At 38.7% G+C, this 20,942-nt stretch overlaps 1 long non-coding RNA gene across 3 annotated transcripts in view; it reads left to right on the top strand.

The window, feature by feature from the left end:
- The first annotated feature begins 7,155 nt into the window (after positions 1-7,155).
- LOC122975492 overlaps positions 7,156-20,942 on the top strand; it is a 33,133-nt gene continuing 19,346 nt past the window's right edge. Inside the window, exons 1-4 of one of the 3 annotated variants that reach the window (XR_006400691.1) lie at positions 7,156-12,039; positions 12,186-12,267; positions 17,297-17,388; positions 17,537-17,661. This is a non-coding gene — a long non-coding RNA (uncharacterized LOC122975492). Of the gene's footprint in view, positions 12,066-12,185; positions 12,268-17,296; positions 17,389-17,512; positions 17,662-20,942 lie in introns of all 3 variants that reach the window. The other 2 variants (XR_006400690.1, XR_006400692.1) reach the window with 2 other exon arrangements.

Genomic DNA, 20,942 nt, shown 5'->3' with positions numbered 1-20,942 from the left:
TTAACAAGAGTCAGTAAAGATAGACAAGATAGAAGAGGACCGACAAAAGGGAGGAATGGCGAGAAGGGCAAAAAGATGGTGATGAAGGGATGATGAAAGTGAGGCAGAGCAGTGATTAAGTGGACTGAAAAAGAAAGTCAGAAGGATATAAAAAAATAAAGCAATTTGAAGGCTTAACAAGAACAGAGGAAGAGATTGAGAAGCAAAGAATAGAGTTACGATAGAGAGGTCAACAGAGAAAGAAGTTCAGATGTCAGAGTGTTGGGTCTGATATTTAATCTGACCTAGACATCATTAATCACAGTGGAGCCAGCTTGCAGTGAATAAAGCTCAGATAAAGGGAGGAAAAGTTAGACAGGAAAACAGAGGAGGAGACAAACACTTTCATGTTTCTGCTGACTCATAGTAACTAAAACAGGAAGCTTTTTATGATGGCTGCCAAGTGTGTCATGCACAAACACACAAATTGATGGTATGTAAACCTACAGACACAAAAGGCTAGCAATACACACACTGAAATGTTTTCTCACGCATATATGCACACACAGAATACACAAGGTAGCTTTTTCTGCAGTGTCTCTAGAGGTGGCAGAGCAGCGACTACAGTGTAATTAGGTCTTGCTTGGTCAGGGGTTTTATTGGAAGTGGGGGGGGGGGGGGGGTTGCATCATGGCTAATATTATCCATAAAGAGTAACTGTGCGTGTGAGGAGTTTCCACATGCAAGACGTATAACTTTGGCTAATTTCACAGTGAAGTATTAATAGCAGCTACCAGCTACATGCTTGCGCATTTTGAGTTTGAAGGAGATTTGGAAAAAAGCCACACACACATAACTGTCATTGTCATTTGACTTCTTCCATGTTAGAGTTGAAACAAGTGGCAGCTACCACAGCTTGAGGCTGAAACCAATGCAGAGGTACCTTTTAGCGCAAAGCCAACAACAGTCGCTAGATGCTGGCTCTAAAAATTCCTGGTTCCAATTGACTCCCATTCAAAAAAATTCACTCATCTGCTGCTCTCACCGGCTCTGGGACCTACACTGAGTTGGACTATTGTTGCAATATTTTCACTAAGTTTAATGTTACTTGATTAGGATACGTCCCTGTTAGCACAAAGTAGCTAACGTTAGCCCAAGTGTGCACCACTCTGTGTTTTCAGTAAGCTAGTGTTCGCTTTGGTTCAAGGTAGTGGGGGTGTGTTTCCAGAGTGTGAAAGGCTCCTTATTTGGAAGGTCCTGGCTCCAAATGGGAGATATGGCGCCGACCATAAACTGCAACTCTGGGCTTCAAACTGGCTCCAGTGCAAACCTGTTATATAGATTGTATGGGTTGAAACCAGATAATTCATTAAGCAGCAAAAAAAACCTTTTGTAAGATCCCTTTGAATACTATCAATTTGCCACTAAAATCCATCAGATTTTGCTTATAATATAGATACTCTCTCATTTATTTAGGTGTTGGATAAAGAATCATGACTGCAGCTACACTTACAAAGAAAAAAAAAAGTCTGTATAAAAATTTAAGAATACAAGGGCCTGGGCCTGCAAAAAAGAAAAAAAAAAAAGAATGCCACAACCCTAGAGTGTTTATCCCACAGCACAGTGGGATGCATCAAATGGCAAATTCAGGTCAGGCAGGCAAACAGATATCTTTGAGGTTAAAGGACTTTCTTGGCTGGAGTGAAACATCAAGCACTTACTCACAGACAGTCCACTGCCTCAAACAAGCTCCACCAGTCAAATTGTTATGTTTAGAAGGTTAAAGTTTGAAGGCTTTGAAGGCTTAACTCAGGGCAAAAAAGCCCAATGGTATCAGAAATGACTAGAGTGTGTTATTTCATGGCTTCATTTCATGGTGACTTATGAATTGACTTCATCATTTCATTATTTATTTGTAGGTAGAAGCCTTTATGTCTGACGATAATACACAAAATGAGAGGAAAACCAAAACTTAAGCACATGATGGGGTAGATTTTGTAGTTAAGATCATAATGATTCAGCACTGTTTGGAAGAAAAGGAGGAAACTACAGAGTAAACCAGCATTTCCAGACCAAACCAGATAATAACCAGAATGTTGGAGAATTAGGGCATAACTCTGAAATCTAGTGTGGAATGCGATCGAACTATAAATGTTAGTGTGATTATCATTTTAAATGTACTACTACACAGTAGTTGTACTACACAGCTAGACATGTGTTATCCAAACTCCACTCAAAAATGTTTTATAATTATGAATTCTTGCTATAAGTGCAAAGTAGGAAAAGTCTTACTGAAGTTAATGACAGCAGGACAGAGGTTACACTTTATTTAAGAAAAATTTAGGTATTAAAATTTTCTTAATTAAAATAATGTCCTTTTACAGAGTGCAGGATTGGCAGTGGGAGTAAGTTGTGAAGTTCATAATGAGACAGAGGGGACAGAAAGGTGAGCTTTTTTTATGGAGGTGGATACAGAGGCTGTGTCAATTAAAGTGACACTTGGCCCTGAGGCTGCAACGGTGCCGTGTTTGGAGGAGATAACTTTGTATGTTCAACACCAAGACCAAGACAAGAAACTAGCTGTAATACTCAGCAGATGTTGGAGAGCATGAGATAGTTCCATTAGAAATTAAAACAAGTGACAGCACAGTCTTTCCAGCAATGCAAATCAGTGTTATTCCTGTGATGGAGTGGTGGATAGGTCATGGCTGCCTGCCTGCTTAGATGTGTCCTGTGACCCTGAAAATTAAATAACTAACTGAAGGAAATGAGTGAATATGTGTTGACCTTGATAAGGCTCTCCCTAAAGTCAAACTTTTGCTTCAATGTCTGGCAATAAAAGACTGATTCCTCATATTCTTCACGTAACCCCCATACATTTACTAGACTCTAAACTCTACTGTATAATTCCACTTGTTTATAGTTTATAGTTGCATAAGAAAGTTAGTTAAACCTTCATTAATTTTTTGTATACACACTGACTCATACGCAACCCTCATTTACTTATATTTAACAGATATTCAGTCAAATTCAATGCTAGAGTTGTTGTTGTAGTTTGATTAACAGTCCAAAGGGTGGCGGTAAGCGCCTGCAGCTGTTGTCAATAGCGATGCGCAAGAGAAGAAGGTGGGGGAGGGGGAGTGAGAGAGGCAGAAAAAAACAAATGAACGAGTTTAGCGGGTGTGCAAGCGAGCGAGTGAAAGAGAGGAAAAGTTGGTTATATTTGTTGAAACCAGTGTTAAAGTTGTCCAGAAGAGACTTATCTTGTTCCGGGATATTATTAATTACCAGAGGATGAAGGAGGATCGCTATTAAATGTGTTTTTGATGACAAATCTCTGGTGAGTGTGTTAACCTTTCAGTGCTAGCTTAAAAATCGATGTTAGCTCATGCTCAATTTATGACGGTGGATGAAAAAAACAAACAAACGGAGAAATGTGTTGTTTGTAACCTGAACAGAAGCAGCAAGTGATGTGTGCATTTTCTAAATGATATGAGATGTGATTTATTATTGCTGGCAGAAATTATTGTCTTGTGAATTTTATTTTCCGTTCATGGGCATGTTTTTTATGTTCATTCTGTGAATATTTAAGCCAGCAAAAAAAGTTAGAAAATAACCAAAAGATCTTGATATTAATCTGCATACTAAAAAGAGAATTTGGACATTAACTGAAGTTAACTTCTACGCTATGCAGGTTGATCGATTTCCTGAGAGAGGACTCCAGCGAGCGGGAGGTTTATCAACGACCACGGCTGTCGCGTGTGGGAGTGTCACAGCGAAGACGCAGTTGGACTTGGACGATCCACATCTCCATCTGGATTACAGATAAGATTAAGCAAAATACAGAAGAGAAAAAAGGGGGGACCCCTTAACTTAACTGAACTGAACTAAACTTTCAAGGAAACTAAACTATTCGCATCTGAGGAGTACATAAAGAAGGACTATAAAATTGTATTGAACTGAATGTGATACTACCCGGGTATTGACAAAAGGACTGAAGGATGGACAATTTCATTTGATTTATTTATTTGGTTTAATATTTGAGGAGCTCTGGAAAAAAGGAATACATGTAATTTGGTCTATTGTTTTTTTTGTATATATACATATATATATATATATGTGCATATATATATGTGTGTGTATATACATATATATATATATATATATATATATATATATATATATATATATGTGTGTATTTGTTCTTTTAATGTTATTATTGGCCAAATCTGAGAAATATGTGAAAGGTTAATCTTGGTTTAAATTATTTCCCTGTGTGGAATACACTCATTCTCTTTATTTTCACTAAGTTGAACATGTGTTTTACTTATCATCTTGGGGTCGTAACATGTTCAATTTTTGACTTCAGTGGCAACATCTGCACTTTGCAACTACAGCATGATTTAGGGGTAGAGATTACAAAACACTATAAAAATGAAATAAAATAAAAAGTTTAGGGGAAGTGCCTGTAGGGGTGCAACGGATCACAAAACTCACGGTTCAGATCGTATCACGGATTTGAGTCACGGATTGGATCATTTTTCAGATCAGCAAAAAAAAAAAGGGGGTGGGGGGGGACTAATAAAACTTTCCTTTCCATATATTCTGCAAAACACTTACAGCATGGAACTTTTGCCCATGGTCTTAAATGAAACATTCAAGATGTCCAATGTTTAAATAAAATCTTTAAATATACGAAATATTCAAATTAAATTGCAATATGAGGCCTGAGCACACGTCTTGTCCTGCAGCTTGTTGAACAAGCCACCAAACAAACATCCACCGGAGAAAAGTGCACCGCTAATGTCAGTTAGCAACTATGTAGCTAATTAGCTACGCAGCTGCAGCACATTAAACAGCGTTTAAACATACCTGCAGATGTCACTATGGACCCGTTAGATGCTGGTTTAGTCGTTGCTCTTTAAAATCCCTGTTAGCGATGCACTGTCTGTCCATGACTTGTACTTACAGCAGTTTGTTTACTTTGTCTTAAACAAGATATTACATTTTGCAGTTAATCTGCAGTTCACATGCATGCCGAACCGTGGGGGGGGTGATCTGTACGGATCACAGATCAACTACGATCCGTTGCACCACTAAGTGCCTGTGATCACGGTAAATAACCTATGGTTATAGTGCTATTGGGGTTAAAGCACTTGTTGAAGTTTCTAATGTCACTTTTACATAACCCTCAAACATGCATTGCACCCTTACAATAGTGGTATCTGAGTTTGTTTGTAAGTTACCCTCAACACTGCTTCTTTGATAGCAGACCTATGCCTGCACAATGCAGTCATCATATGTAGAAATCTCATTAGGATAAGATTATATTGATGTGCGCAGGGTCTAAAGTTCAGCCCTGTGCACCCACTCAGTAGCACAAAGTCATGTCTTTAATCTGAAAGAAGTATCAAAAGAATTGCATATGGGAAGATCCACAGGATGAGCCAATTTCTGTGAAATACAAAGTCTCAGTTCCTCTCTCTGCCTCGCAACATCCCATGTTGTTATAAATCTTTGTTATTAGTTGGATGAACATTCCTATAAATAAGGTGACAAAGAGACCCCCCCCCCCTTGGCCCAAGAATCCTAACATGTTCCATGTTGTTGTTGTGAGCCACTTAGTGAATAAGCTGGTCAAAGGTAAAGCTCGGAAGAAGATGGGTGCACTGTTGTTGCACTGTAAGTGTCTATAAACATGTGATTAAATGACCCATTGAGTTTCACTGCCTGTTGACTTATTCCACGTGAGCTTTCCAATTTCCTCTCCGGATGCCGGTTCTCCATTATTAAACATAAAGTCAGGTATCAAAGCTATAACCTCAACAACTTCTTTTATCTGCTTTCTGCAATAAGAGCAGCTTTTAAACTCATTCTCAGAGTTGTTTCCCACTGGATGCTGTCTCTAAAGGAGGGGAAAAAAAGACATTCAAGATGAACATTGATTGGATCCACAATCTCCAAGAGTCTGCGTAATAGCTCATTCCTCTGAGCTACTGACTCTATCAACAGCTTAGCCTGTCTGAGATCATTTCAATTTCCTCTTAGCATAGGTTGTCAACACTCCAATATCCCTGGGGGGGTGCTTCAACGCACAACTTCTGACCCTCTGACTAGTTGGTAATCCTGTTATGCTGCGAGAGATACACTTCTATCTAGGCCACAGAATAATGCAACCAAGATTTACTGTACTGTACTCCTACATACTTCATAGTACCATAGTATGAGATGTTGTACTACACATTTTATAAATCAGAACTCAGTTGTAGCTCGATGAAAACTAAAACATTTCCTGTAAGAGTCAGACATATTAATTTATTATATTTATATTATGTCTCTCCATGCATTTTAAGGTATATTAAACAGTGAGTTTAGTCCAAATCATAGATGGAAGTAGCAGCTCTGTTTATTGTCTTCAACAATTAATGGCTGGTCCAAATGAACTACAATTTGTTATGTCCATAACCTAGCCATGACATACAGTACTTCTAGTATAAAGTGAGCTTTATCTAGCAAATAAAGGTGAGTTAAGCTAAGCCAAAATTAGCTTGTCTGTCATGAGACCGAGAGGAAGAAGAAGAAGAAGAAGGAGGAAAATTGTAAAAATCGTGAAAATTGTCCTTAAAAATTGAAAAAACTGAATCTTGTTAAAAAGTCCTCCTTCACTCAAAAATATGTTTTTCTTCTTGTTCCTACAGTTGGATGTTTGAGCTTCACTGTGCAGAATGATGTACATGCAGAGTTTGACACTAGAAGGTTGTTTTCACATTCATCTGCTGTAAGTGAATATTTTATCTTCTGTGTGCATTGAAAATCAGATTTTTAGATGTGGGACTACAAACATGATTTGTGACATCACAACTAGTTTGGAAGCCAATCTTGGTCCAATATTCAATTTACACAAGTGTGATGTGGAAACTTGAAGCACATCCAGTGCACAAACACTGAAAATAGACTTTACAGTGAAATAAGAGACAGCTTGTGTCCAGCGGTTAAACTTCTGAAATGAAATATATTTGCATATTCATATACTCTGGAGTTTTTAATGAGGGAGAGTGTGTATGTTATTTTAAGGATATTAAAGTGGTAATTATCGTCTTTTGTGGATAAACCATATCAGACACACATTATCATTCCAAATAGAGTGTTTTTATATGTCTTAATACATGTCTGGAGGGGATCTTTAAATATCTGCCTCTCCCTTTTTAAAATGTCATGTCTTCCTCTATATTTGGAATTTCAAGCTTGAAATATCAAGTGTACATTTACAGTACCGTAAAGCGCTTGTGGCTTAGTGGTTTAATACTGTTTGAAGAAAAATTATGAGAAACATGACTAGCTGAGATAAATTCTATTAACATGAAACATTCACGCAATATTTTTCACATCAAACATGGAATTCAATATATTCCAAGCAGCTTTGATATGAAACAAGACCTGAAGTCTAACATCTGCAAACATTTTGCAAAGGTTAGGGCCACAACATTGATGCAGCTTCGCAGCCAGTAGCTTAACACATGGGGACAGTCAATAACTTGCTGCATGCAGTCTGAGGCTATTTCCTTCAGAGAACAGTCTTTGTTGAACTGCCTTGTCTCATTCAGTGTGTGATGCAGACCCGTGATGCTGACATCTTGCCATGTTGTCGTGTTATGCAGCAGGGGTTGTTTCAGTTCTCCGCTCCATTCGCGCGCGCGCTCATACAGTACACACACATATATACATTCCCCTTCATCTCTGTCACATTCCCCCGTTCTTTTTCCTTCCTTCCATCCTTTCTCCCTCCCACATCTCTCTCTCACACAGACAGTGACAGATTTCTTCCTTTCATCTATGTGTTCATGTGTGTGTGTGTCTGTCTCTGTGGATGGTTCTAGCCAGTAATGGGATTGGGCAGATTATGCTCCAACCATTGTTGTAATGTCCATGTTTTACAAATCTCTCCCTCCTCAGAAACTCTAATGCCAGCTGCCGCGCAGAGGATATGAGATGATGCAGCTGTTACAATGAATTCTTCGTCTTTCTCTTTTTTTACTCCTCTATTTTATCTGCCCCTTTTTTAAAAACTTTTTATTTTTATTTTTGCAGACTTCAAAGTCTAAACAGTCTTATCGAGTTTAAATCTGCTTCACAGATCACTGCACAAGCTGGTGAAAGGCTGATAGCATTCTAGCTTCCAAATAGGAAGAGGACAGGCACTCATGCGTTTTTCAGAGGCCATTCTTTCGCAATTGATACACGACAGGACCATGGCCACCCTCTTGTATCTGCACTCCTGAGTGAAAAGCAGTTGGAGTTTGAATCTGATATGCTGTCCAGTGGAGGTTAATGAGCGTCTATTCACTGTGCAGCACTAATGCTGCTGCCAAGTTAATAATTACTGGGATATTTCATTTTGGTAGAACATACTCATCTGGTAGTGCTCATATCTCTGTAGGAGTCCAGGACCGGTCAAACTCCTACAGATACTGATGTGGATAACTGCTGTCAGCTCTGGCATTCAAATGTTTTCTCCATCCAAAGCAGCAAAAAAACCTAAATTGTCTTTGTTTTGGGTGTAACATTGTGATAAATTTCACTCCAGTTCATGTATTTATTTAATTAATCAATGTTTGTGTGTACATGTGTGCCAGTAGACTAGTGTGTGAACTGTATGAGGACAAAGCACATACCATGTGTGCTCATGCAAGCAGTCAAACATGAATGGCAGCTCTGTCTTTCACGCACACTTCTCTTTGGCACAAATTCTCAAATATTACGATACACATCTGTCTCACATAATCAACTCTCCTCTCTAACTTTTCTTCCCATTATCTGAGCCTGGAACATTCACAGCAGTCTGCTCCAGGTATGATTAATGATGTATTGCCAAGATTAAATATCAGAACCAACACTAAGGCTATTTCTACTCTCTTAATTCTCTTTCCTTCCCACTCTACCTATATTTATGTCAGTCTCATATTCTGGATGTGTCACTGGTGCATCCTTTTTTCCCTTTCTGTCTCTCTCTCTCCCCCCCTCTCTTTGCTTTTTGCTCTTATTTTCTCAGCACAATTTCCCTTCCATCCCCTTTACTAAGATTCAGGCAGCAGATACAGTACGTGTGTCTGTTTTGAGACACATTTTGAAATTCACAGATGTCACACACATACAGCCAGACACACACACACACACTACAATAGCACACATTTTTGTACATCTCCAGTCTTCCAGATAGTAACCTCTGATGGATGAGTGGCTGAGGATAAAGCCCCACACATCTGCTCTGTATCACAGTCTCAGCTGGATGTGGAGCACTTGTGCATAAAGACATTAACACAGCTTGTCCTTGCTTGGATAAATTACTACCTGTGTGCACACCAAACATAGTCCCTCTCCTTCTTACTCATGCAGACACACACATGCATGGATTCTGCACTCGATTCCCATCATTATCTATGTGTGTGTGCGTACAATGTGTGTGTTTGTACAAATTTTAAGTTGGCATTTGCAATATGTTGGACATGTGTTTTTCTGAAAGCATAAAAAATGTTTATTTGACCTTCCGCTTAGTGGATAACAGTATCCACTGGGCAGCTGCTGGGTATGAGGTGAGTAATAATGCTCTTTTCTCCTTCTGTAAGCACGTCCCCAATGCCCTTACTGTAAATAAATGCATTTGTAGTATGTTTGCCAACCTGGCAGGCTCAGCAATGGTTTGCAGTTACGATTCAGAGAGAATGTCAGGTTTACAGGATCTCAGAAATGTATGAATACTGTCCTTAAAAACTTTTTTGCTCTTCTTGCTGTTTTGTCTCAAAAACTGAAAATAAACAGGTTTCAATATACATCCTTAAAAGCTTAGAGAGTTTCTCCACCCCGTTTTCTTAAATGCGCCGAATACAGTAAACAGGATTTAATGCCAGAAATCCTCAAGACGAAGTACATTATGCATGGACAAATAGGGATATGATGCCAGCACAACAAGCAGTGAAACGAGACTCCCAACTGTATGCATTAATATTACATGCAATTCTTTTTCTGCACCTTCGAAAAGCTATGGATTATGGATAAAAAAAATCAGTTTGTGCTGAAAAGGGCTGTTTATGTACATTGGGGGCAAAAAAAACTGTGTGTTTCATCTTTTTTTCACATTTACATGAAAATGTACATAATTATTAACAGGTTTTTTTGAGTTTTGCAACTCTTTTGCCCTTATAACCTAAAAGTAAAAATGTATGTGATTTAAAATATACATGGGAGTCAGCAATATAAATGATATTTTCATTTCTTTAAGTTCATGTTGTGTGAACATACTGTTTATATTCCCTTGTTGGTCTCTAGGTATTGTATGCCTGTATATTCAACATACAATATGATTGGAGTCCAGACAAGTACACAGTCCTCTTTAGGCAGAATTATCAATGTGTGAGTCGCTTAGCTTGACCCTTTTTGGACTACACTCAGAAACTGAGTTATATTTCACAAGCAGTTAGATTTTTCTCCTGCGCAGTCTTTCGCAGGCTCAGTGCTACTTATGTTCTACAACAGTTGTTGTGCAACGTGGTGTTGTACCACAAATCCTGCTCTGTCCTGACAAAAATCCTCCTGGATCTCATTTAGCTTTGTTCTTCCAGTGTCTCTCTCCGCGATATCCTCAAGGCTTTTGTCTGGTTTAATAAAGACTAGTGAGAATTACTTAGAATTTTAGCTGAAAGTCAAGTCAAATGTATGAATTTATAAATAAAGTATGCATGTGCAGTATGTCCATGTGTGTATTACAGTAACATGCTAAGGATACAGGGTCAAAAGAGCCATAAGGAAGTGATGGAATCATCACACAGAGCAATGAATTCATGTTAAATGTATCTGTATTTTTGGCAACATATCTATGATTTGCATAACATGTGGGGCATTTCATGGTGTAATGTAGTGTGAAACCTATGTCATTGTAATTCAATGTGTTTTTTATCCGATCAAGTCAGTATATGTAATGCACACACAAACACTATGTGAATGTCTCCTTGCATATTAGTCTCTAGTGCTTTTTTCCCCCCTTGTTCTTCGTCGTGTTCATTAGCTCATGTTATCTCATTATCTCTGTCCTCAGTCAGTTAGTCAGTCAATCAGCATCTCTTTCTTTCTCTCTCTCTCTTTCACTGGACCACCAGTCTGCAAGTCAACACCATTAGATCCTGATTTTGTCACCGCCTTCCTTCCTGACACTTGCAATCTATTCTCTGCCCGTCAGTCATAATCCTGTTATTCTTATAGATATATGTGGGCGTGTTCGGTTCTGTGGATGTTCAACCATTCGTGTTTGCCCTTGCATGTGTGTGTATGTGTCTGTCTGTAGTAATGCTTTCTGAAGGCATGACCAGAGTTCAACTACAAACTTAACACAGTTGATGAAGCATAAATAAGCTTAATCAAGATGAGCATAGGTCAGACTGAACACAGGGCCCACAAAACACACACACACAAATAAAAAACTCTATGCTGGAATACTTCTCAAGTGCTATTTCTAGGTTGTTCCCCATGGATGAGTGCAGATACAAGTACAATCACATCAGAAACAGCTCATATCAGGATATAATGTCCTACAGCAAAGAGTTGACATTGGCTACACAAATAGAAAGTGTGATACATTTAAGAAAAGGAACAGTAATTGTGAATTATTCATTTGTTTCAGAATACATTAAGTTAATCAACCTGTTTTCAATTTTAATCTAATCTAACTAGAAAAGAGAATATGCTTCAAGAATGATTCACACACATTTAAAAATAAGCTTTTTTTGTTTTGCTGGTCATTTGAAGCAGTGCACTGCAAAAAGACCATCTCAGACAGATTGATTTTTTTTTTTGTTAACCTACCTTACCTCCAGTTCACTGACTTCTGGTTCCATTGTGAGCAGGGTGAGGCTATACCATGCTTCAGTCCCTTGAGATGAATAACAAAGCCTATCTGTCTCCAGAGCTCCTAAACTTGGCCTCAGACGATGGTTTTACTCCTGCTTGGCCTAGCTCGGGTTGGCAGTGATGCTCCAGGTTTTGTTGGACAGTGATGAAAGCTGTGGCCAGGTGTGTGTTTCAGGGGGAGACGACAGGTGTGTGTTTGCTGCTGTGCCATGTGCCATATTATGTGTTTTCATGTCTACGTGGCGCTACTGTGTCTAAGTTGGTGTGTAAGGTCTGTCTCTCCTTGTGTGTGTGTGTGGTCTCTCCAGGACAGAGGATGGATGTCCTTGTCAGCACTGATAGGCAGAGCCGTGTCGAGTTGTCAGGTAGACAGCAGCAGCAACATCCAAGGTGTGTGTGTGTGTGTGTGTTTGATTATGCCATGTCTCTGCAATGTCACGGCACAGGGATCGACGGGGTAGCAGCCTGTGTCATCAAAATGTATGAGGGCATGTCTTTTCCTGTGTCTTTCTCTTCGTTTGCCTTCTTTCTCCATCCTTTTCCCTTTCTCTCTTAGTTGAACCGAGACACAATCTGTCTCCCTCTATGCCTCCCTGTCTGTCTGTCTTCTGTCTCAACTGAAATGAGATGGAAATGTGTCAATGAAATGTGTTGAGATTCAGTTTCACTGTTCCCCTCTAAGCTTGTGTCAATGACACAGCGACTGGAGTGAGAATCTTTTCTTTCTCCCTTTTCTTTTTCTTTCACTCTTTCTCTTTCTGCTACGTCTCACTTTCTGACAGAGAGAAATGCAACAATGACCGCACTCAGGACCTATATCAAGGGAGGGTGTAGCAAAAGACAGAAAGAGAGAATCAGCTTGGCACAAGCAGACAGGAAGATAATGAGAATAGATTGCAGCAGACGACGAACTGTCAGCATCCACTGATAGACACAAACACAAGAGAGAAAGAATGATACATTCCAATCATGTGACAATTGCTGACAACTATTTGTACAGTGTTTGTTTTCTATCTCACACCTTGTTTTTTTTAAACTTTTCCCTCTTCGGCGAGTGTCCTCTCTCTCTCCAAGAATAAAAAATACAATTTGGCAGCCATGCTGTGCTGTATATGGCAAAGGAATAATGTTGAACCCACCAAAGAAAATGTGTTGCTGAAATGCCCACTTGCTGTTTCTGCTGCATCCATTGAGTCTGTTTGTCATTATTAGCCGATTGGGACTCTCTATTTCAGCGAGCAGAGGGAATGCCAGCCAGCTGACTGCCAAGATACTGTTGCCAAAACTGACTGTGAATGTATGCAAACTATAGAAAACACTCAGCAGATCGAATGTATTAGTGGCTCCACTACTCTATGCAAGCATAGCTGCTCAAGTCTCACCTCATGTTGAATCATCACATCAATATGAATTGTTGCTTCAATTAGTCGTTTGGTCTACGTACTTGGCTCTCTTTCTCTCCGAGGCCTCCTCCATCTGGTCTTCCCAGGGGACATGCACTTGTCAACTTGAGCTTGAACTTTCAGCTGCCAGCCCAAAACACTGGCAAGAAGCACACTTGATGATCTTGAGCACTGCTGTGGCTTCTCCTCTTTCTCGACAAGGCCAAATGCCAAATCCTCTAGCTTCTTGTGAGGCTCAGCCGTCCGGAGCTCTGACCAAGTAATGTTGTAATCAATGGCTTGCTCCCATCTGGTCCAAGCAGCCATGTCGCCCTCATCCCTGCAATCCTGGTGGCACAATCCTACTTCCTCCACCACTGTCCATATGTCTTCTCTCCTTCCCTTTGCTGTTTTAAAGGAGGAGGGGGGTTACACTCTGGGTTTTGTACTAATTACACAAATGACATATAATGTGATAATTAGTAAGCTTAGACATTATTAAGTAAGATTAGTAAGATAGAAGTGCTGGTAGGTGGATAGATGTTTCCAGTCAGTTTGCTAAGCTACGCTAACCTGCTGTATCCTTATATTTAAAGGGACAGATGTGTGAGTAGTATCAATTTTCTTATTTGACTCTGCCACATAGTGAATAAGCGTATTTACCAAAATGTCAAAATATTCCGTTAAAGCAGATGACTCACTGAGAAAATATTGCATAGCAGACAAGACTGAATGTTGTTTACTAATAACGAATAATTAACTGTTGGTGTTCATGATGAAGTTTTGGGAGCACAGACTATATATTCTGCACAGTCAAATTTCTCTCTGTTGGGTAGTCATCATAAGCTTCAAGTCCCAAACTAGCTCCAAACATACACCCCTGCAAGTGCTGTATGTGTGGGGAAGAAATAATCTTTTTTTTCTCCTTTCAAGCCCTCCAAGGTCAGAACACTTGGCACAGTAAATGCTGAGGTCCCTGATAGCAACTGAGTGTGAGTACACAGCTATCAACATTTTGGCCTTGTGTAGGATTTGGCCTCACAAATCATCATGAGCTGTACTCAACTAAAAATCTGCGATAGGATATACCTATCTGAATTACACCACCTCTATAGCTGCGCTCCTCTTTCCTTTTAACATCCATAGATGATTTCTTTCTAAGCACTCCTATATGGTATTTAAACAATTAGAACAGTCCGCACAGTACTTTATAGTGATTTAAAAACAGCTGCTGTAAGACTCATAAAGCAGAGCGTTATTGCTTTCATAATCATTTAATGGTTTTGCCCTGACATGCAATATAACCCGTGAACAGTATTTGAATAGCTGAGCAACACAATAAGAATGGAAAGTATTTTCAGAAGCAGCTACAAAACAGTATCCTTGGATGGCAATTTCGGTCTGTTGGTCCACCAATTTGTTCCAAACGGAAATATCTCAACAACTATTGGATGGGTTGCTATGACATTTTGTACAGACATTCATGGTGATCCTCTGACTTTCCTCCATGAGACTGACATTTGAGGTTTTGAGTAAAACATCTTGACAACTATCAGACAGATTGCCATGACATTTGGTACAGACATTCATGTTGCCCACAGGCTGAACTGTAAAAACTAAAGTTTCCTCTAGCGCCATTATCAGCTCAAACTTTAAATTTTTTCAATACTTTGGTTTATGACCAAATACCTGCAAAACTTTTGACGTTTCCATCAGCCTCAGCTGTAATTTGTTTTTAGCATTAGTTAGCAAATGTCAGCATGCTAACATCTTTTGTGACAATGGTACACATCATAAGTTTCCCAGTAAACATCAACAAGTTTGTATTGTCATTGTGAGCATGTTAGCATTATGATGTTCGCATTTAGTTCAAAGTCGGGTTTACATGTAAGTCATTTATCAAACAAAACAACCAAAAGATGACTGGTTCTAGCTTCTTAAATGTGTGAATTTGCACTGTGACTTTAACAAAACAAGACAACTAAAAATGTATTCTTGAGTTCTGAGAAATTATGATCGGCACTTTTCTCTGCTTTCTGACATTTTAATTATTAAAAGATCAACTGAAAAAATAGAATAATCATGTACCCTTGGAAATGTGCTCTTTATCATATAAATGACTCTTTACGTTTAATTAATAAAGAATAGTAAGTAGTTAGTCACTGATATCTTGTAATTAAATGGCTCATGTCCTGATTACTGTAAGCAAGGAAATAAAATCCTCCTCAATCTGTCTTCATCTGTAAATTTTATAACTCTTGTGGCTCACTCGGTCTCTTTCCTTTGATTATCAAACTGTTGAGCATGCTCCCTCTATAGAAATGATGTGCTTTATCCTCTCTGGGGTCACTTAACAAACACCAAAGATAAGTAGGGGCTAAAATGAAGTGAAGAATGTTTTGCGAGAGTACATCCTTGAAAGCTGTATAAAGGCATGATTTGAAAGATTGTATTTGTCAAGGAGAGAGAATAAAAATGGCTATAAAATGATATGGTGTTAATAAGTGATGGATAGTGAAAAACCTTGGTTTTGCGTTGTGGAGGTGTGGGCTCCTTTCTCTCTTTATTTGAATGAAAACCAACTATTCAGTCATTCTCCCTTCACACAGCTCTGCCTACAGCTGAACACAAATTCATTCTTCACCTGTTTCTCATTCCTGGTTTTTGAGAAGAGAAAATCTGTTAATTCTACATTTTCTATATGTGCTTCTATATATCTCTTTTCTCAAAGTGACTGTATACATTGCACTTGCACAGGTATGAATGCTGACACTGTTGTGGGTGTGTGGTGTGTGCAAGTGAGAGTGTGTGTTTGTGTGTGTGCATATACAGTCATGCATGAAATGCAGTGAGACAGAGTAATTTATTCTGTCTTACCGTATCGCAACAATACAGGCTTAGATGTGACAGTTTGTGTGTGTATGTGTGTGTGTCTCTGTGTGTGAGACAGCAGGTGTAATAACATCATACCAAAGTACTCTAGAAAGTTGCTCTGTCTCTCTCGCTGAAAGTCATATCTCTCTGTTGTCTTTCTTGCTCTCCACATCCTCTACAGTCACATTCCTCCCGCCACCTCTCCAACACACTCACCTTGTTTCAAAAACATTTGTGAACTATTGGCAGCTATTTGTGTTGAAATTCAAAGAAGTGACTGTATGTAGCTCTGTGGAGCTTTTCAGAGGGTGTCTAACTGAGAAGCAGTGAAATCGTGATAGTGACTCTGTAGTTACTTATTCCATGTTTCGCTGGTATCAACTTCCCTTCTCTCTCTTTTTATGTATATTCTATTCTGTTCTGTTCAACCCTATCGCCAGAATAAAACGTTGGTATTGTATGTTTCTGGAAACCACAGATACGTAGATTGTCTATGTTTCAATATTCGCTGTTATCAGTTGAATAATGGTGTTTTATGATGTGACGGTGCTGTGGTTAAGGTCTGGTGAGGTTTGGGCACAAAAACTACTCAGTTAGGGTGAGGGAAAGATTGTGGTTTGGATTAAAATAAAAATAATAAAATAAAATAAAAACAGCTGCAAATGTCCCAACGTCTCACTAAAAAAACCTGGTTTTGTCAGTTGAAACGGGAAGCAGGCATTGCTTTCAAGGTAGTCTCGAACTGTGCTCTCTGCTGATTTCCAACTTTCTGCCAACAAACTTGCTAGCCATCCACTGACCCCTCCTCCTCCTTCTAAGAAAGTCAGCTTATATAGATCTCATGTAAACTACTTCACTTTAGAAATGTTGATATGCTACGTATTTTAGAAATGTTGATATGATACATATTGTTGAAATGTTGATATGCTACATATAACACATGTTGAAATGTAGATATTCATCGTATCCGTCGTTTGCAGAAATGTACAATGCCAACGTTTTATTCTGGTGACCAGGTTGCTCTATTCCCAAACTTTTTGGTTTCTCTTTTGTGCTTCTATTTTCTCTATTCCTTACTTTCTGTTCATATCTGTCTTTCCTCTTCCTGCGTGTTTCTATTTCTAACTTTCAAACTCTACCGCATCAACTATGCCTTTAAATAGCTGGAAGTAGCGTGATGACAGAAATGAGGGATGGGCAACGACATCAAAGGAACCAGGAACATTGCAACTCATGGTCACTAGGACATCCAACGGTGTTTGTATTTCAACATATTACTGCACCTCATGTTGAGTCATCACAACAATTAATATATCAATTATTGTTTCAATTAGTCGTCTGAAACCAATTCTATGTACTTGGCTCTCTTTCTCTCTGAGGCCTCCTCCATCTGGTCTTCCAAGGGGACATCAACTTGTCAACTTGAGCTGTCTCCCTAGGTTAACCTTCAGCTGACAGTCGAAAAACAGCGGCAAGAAGTTTACTTGATCTTGAGCACTGCTGCTTTCAAGACCAATTGTCTTCCTTGGTGAGTGCTGTTGTTTGCTGTTGTCAATCCTTTCGCAGATGTCGTCTGCCGCTGTGGCATCTCTGGTAAACCAAGTGGATCAGGAACTTCTCTTGTGGCTTGGCCCTCCAGAGATCTGACCAGGTTATCTTTTGATTAGTGGCCTGCTCCAATCAGGTCTAAGCACCCTGCTGCCACATCCCCTTAATCCTGCTGGCACATATTTCCTCTACCCCTGTTCATTTTGCTTCCCTTTGCTGTTTTACAGGGGAAAACTGTACTCTTTTCTCTGTAGTTTTTGTATGGATTAAACATATAATGTGTTAATTAGTAAGCTTAGAAGTTCCTAAGTAAGATTATTAAGATAGAAGTGCTGGCTGATGGATTTTGTTACCTTTGGACAGACTGTTTCCAGTCTGTCTGCTAAAGATATAATGCTTAAAATAAACCAAAATAGGCCTTTTTCACACCAGACATTTTGACCAGTGATGGTAGTAAAAGGACAGATATTAATAAAAACATTAATGATGCCTTTGTTCTATTCAAGTATCTCATTAAGCCATAACAGTGTGATAGTGAGCCAGCATGTACAATACCATGACCCTGACACTGAAGCAGCTAAATGGAATTCAGTCATCATTGATTTTACTATTTATTATTTGTTTTTTCCACTTTACCATAGGCCTGAAAAAGGCCCATTTAAGTACCAGTGGATTTTCAGAGGGTTAATTATTGGAGATTGATATATGCTTGTGTAGCTGATCATCAAATTAACGGCCACACCCTCTACTTTTCCCAACTTGTAAAAACTAAGGTTTTTCTTTTTTTTTTTTTCTAACATTGTTGACCAGGTGAATGTATGATGGGATTGATTAGACAGATCCTAACCCACATTGTCTTACAATCAATGTAGTTACAGATGACAGTCTAAACAATAGCCTCACTAATTAAATACTTGGCCATTGCTGTGAGATATAGCACCTCTACTCTTTTTCCTTGAAGCTTAATATCACATTTCATCATTTCTTCTGATATTTGTGGAGACAATCTTTATCTAAGGCAAGATGCTGCACTGATATAGTCAGTATGAACATTTTGTGACTGGGCAGATACATCAACAACAATCAACATTTATCAAAAACTATATCAAGAGCAGCTGAAATATATATATATATATATATATATATATATATATATATATATATATATATTTTTTTTTTTTTTTTTTTTTTTTTTTTTTTTTAAACTATCAAACAAGCTTTCAATCCTACTTAGGATCTCTCTCTCTCTCTCTCTCTCTCTCTCTCTCTCTCTCTCTCTCTCTCTCTCTCTCTCCTCTCTCTCTCTCTCTCTGTTGAATAATGGTTTATCTCTTCCCACACTGACAGACGGCCATGGCTCCAGACCTCCAAAATAGATCTGCTCTCATCCCACTCCTATTCACAGATTGGTGTCGGGAGCTAAGATGATCTCACACACGCTTACACATGTATGAACACACACACACACACACACACACACACACACTAGAATATATGAATGTGTACATTTATATATACATTCATCCATACTAAAATAAATTGGAATCTGGTCTCATGCACAGACACAACCAAAACACAACATACACTGTAACTGGAATGCTGCCTCTATTTTCAAACAGACTCCAGCCTTAATTTCAGCAGTTTCAGCATTATTTATCTCTCTTCTCATGTCTCTATTAACTTTTTTTTACTCTTATCTTTTTTTTTCTACCTTCACCCTCTCTTTTGTTGTCTCTGTTTCCCCCCAGTTTCCCCTGTCTCTATCTCTGCCTTGATCTCTACCTCCATCTCACAATCTCTCTCCCAGGGGAGTCCTGCTAATACTGTGTAATTATGCCACAGATTATACACACATTCTCCCTCCATGGTATATTACGGAGGAATGAAGGAAGTTATCTCAGATACGCTCTTAATCGTAGAAACATCTTCAAAATGTGATCCATGTTGAGAAAGTTTCTGGCCAATTTGGCTGAGAACAGTTGGTGTGAAGTGGAAAAACATGTTGCGTCATATGAAGCTTTAGGGAAATGTACTGAACTAGCTGAAATTTAGTTGGGCTTTGAGCTCTGAGTTGATGAGTTTTACATACAGAACTCAGATGTCATTAGATAAACAACAAAATGTGGTCAGACTGCAAGACATTTGCATTTGTGTATTGGTAGTTGTGTGCACTGAGAGAAGAAACAGGCTTATTGTTTGCATAAATATAAATGTTACTTATCTGTGTTTCAGGAAATCACCAAACAAAATACGTATACACTCTCTCATCCTATCGTTCTGTATGTTTAGAAATGCATATATGTGCCTTTCTCTCACATATACGATATTTATGGATATTTGTATTTTCCGTCACAATGTGACCTTTTTGAATTGACCTTTAGCAATACACACAACGTCCCAAGAGCATCTCAGATTGGGCTAAAAATGATGCCATGCATCACTGTGGTCTCCCACAACATAGAAATGAGCCTCTTTCATCATTGCTAGAGCACAAGGTCAAAGCATTGGTAGGCATGGCCATTATGGGTCATAAGGAACCTCACTTTCACTCTGACAGCCCAATTACACCATGAGATGTGTGGGACAATGTTTGCCCAGTGGATCTTATATCTTTAAAGACTCCATGCACACCTCTTTATCAGCAGTGGCATCATTTGTTTGGATATGCGGGTCATTTGTGAAAAAAATCACGGAAAAGTTTGGGTGTTTAAGTGTAATAATTTGATAGTTACATCTATGACCAGTCCGAGGTTAGTTCATATCTACTTTAGCAACATTGTTAAACTTTGCAACTGAAATCACTGGTTTCAATGATTACAACTTATTGCTGCTGTTGATGAGAGAATCAGAAGTATTTTAGTCCAACAATATCTCAATTTCTGTTTTAGCTTGTGGTGGTGGTGTATTGCATGATTGCATTATATTTGATATATTTCAAATGCTTTACATAATACAAAAGTGGGAATTTACTCTACCACAGTGAAACAACCATTTCTGAGTGCAGTTTTAAAGCAGTTTAACACTTTTATAGGACACACTACAATATTAGAAACAGCATTAACACAGCACTTATGCATATCTGCAATCTGCCTTCATCAGAATACTCTAAAAAATGGCAGAAAAATTGCATATTCTGGCCATATTAGCAGTTATTTGAATGTGTATATGGAGGTTTAATGACTGACTATGAAAAACCTTTATTAACTGCCACAAGGTAAAGACTGATGATTGCATTTCACTAGATATAATATTATAATAGTA

This window comes from Thunnus albacares, chromosome 23 (assembly GCF_914725855.1).
Source record: "Thunnus albacares chromosome 23, fThuAlb1.1, whole genome shotgun sequence".
Lineage (NCBI taxonomy): Eukaryota > Metazoa > Chordata > Actinopteri > Scombriformes > Scombridae > Thunnus > Thunnus albacares.
The sequence above is the reverse complement of the archived record's forward strand: the minus strand, read 5'-3'. Positions and strand labels throughout refer to the sequence as shown.